We start from the raw sequence: 1,846 nt of genomic DNA on the forward strand, positions 1-1,846 counted from the left end.
AAATCTCACAGTGTCGACAATACTTCATACTCCAATTTTTAATGAAACATTGTAATTTCCAGTTCCTATTTTTGCAATGTTTATATTATGAGATCTAATTCAAATCATATGTTCCATATCATTGAAAAAGCCCTCCTCAACTGGTTTGGAACACCCCAATCCTCTGGCATTTTATTTTTGAGAGAAGTGTGGGAGTGGATTTTTTTCACCCTAAACTTGACTGTTAGAGAAGGGTAGGGGAGTTTGTCCTTCCCTCCTTTTGGCACACGAGATGTGTTTGTCTGAGCACTAAGCTGCCCACAGAACAGGCAGGCTCCTGGCATTTGCTAACTGGAGGAAAAGGGCTCAGTGCAAGGAAAACTTGAGTTGCTTGCAGAATAGCTACTCAGATTCACCTGACACCTAAGGCAGATGTTGGTCTTTTTAGAAAATGCTAGTGCTTCTTTAGTGTTTGCTGGTTTTCTAACAAAGAATTGAAATGATCTCCCAGGTTAGGATGCTCTGAGAAGTGTAAAATCAGACTACAATACACAGATTAAGAAAAGAGGAAAGTCATTAAGGGATAGAGAAGGTCAGAAAAGATGGAGGAGTAGCTTTTTGTTTGAGAAGAATAGGTATATAGCTCTCATTTTGCATTAGATTTTACCTTTCTTTCTGCAATAATCCTTAAGTCAATTAACAGTTTGCTGTGACTTGAGCAAAAAACAATGTCTTCTTTTTCTTTTTCTTCTTTATTTTTTTTGTCACTCACAGGCATCTTGGGATCAACAAAAACTTTCTGACTTTGATCCAGCTATTTGCTCAGTTCATCAGAAGTTTCTGATGCTATTCAGTATTTCACAATGGCACCAACAAGGAATTTGTCAGCACAGGATTTCTACTTAATTAACAGGCTGTTAGGAACACCCCTGGGAGAGGAGAAGAAAGGCCACCACAAGGCTTGGCTGGGATGGGAGTAGGAGAGGTGAGGAGAGATTGCTGCAATATGGCAGTAGAAGAAATAGAAAGGAAAGGAAATAAACCTGAATACTAATAGGGAAAAAAAACCCAAACCAAAACAACAACAACAACAACAACAACAAAACAAGACCAAAATCAAAATATTCAATTTTTCTTCACACATTTCTGTTTTGTTTTCCTATTGAGCCCTGTCAGGCATCTTGCCTCAGAGATGGCTAAACCACTGTACTTCAGCTACTCTGAAGGTAAACAACAACAACACTACCAACAAAATTAACTGGTCATTTTTTGCTTGTTTTGTGAAAGAATGAATTCCACAGATGGAGACCCTACAGACCTCTGTATACCATGATTGCTATCCTTACTTTTATTTCTTCAGGCACAAGTACTATGGCATCAAGGATAAAAAAGGGGATATTTATTTATGGCCAGCCTGATACTGATTGTAAATGACAACCAAATGGTTTCCAGTACAGTCTGAAGTTTGCACAGATAGAAATTACTGATGATTATAATTTAAAAGACACTGGTAGAGTAAAGTTAAATAATTTGCTCAGTGCAACACAGTGAGCCAACAAAAGCCAACAAAAATTTAAACCCCTTCGCTGTCATCTCCAGGCTCAAATACAACCATAAAAATTGCTTCTTTTCTTCAAAAACAACCAATTCAAAACAAAACAAAGATTCCTCTTGGGTTACAAGCTAGTAACCTCTAGTGTCCATAAATGGCACTGTCTTTTAGACACTTACAGTTCTGTAATAACTGTGGGATTTTGTTCCTTCCAGTATCTGATTAACTACACATTTTGTTGCTTGAGTACTAAAGCTGAAGCTATCAATTTTATATATATTTATTTACTTTTGAGAAACCCATAGTTATTTCATT

This window comes from Parus major, chromosome 1A, assembly GCF_001522545.3.
Source record: "Parus major isolate Abel chromosome 1A, Parus_major1.1, whole genome shotgun sequence".
Taxonomy (NCBI): Eukaryota; Metazoa; Chordata; class Aves; order Passeriformes; family Paridae; genus Parus; species Parus major.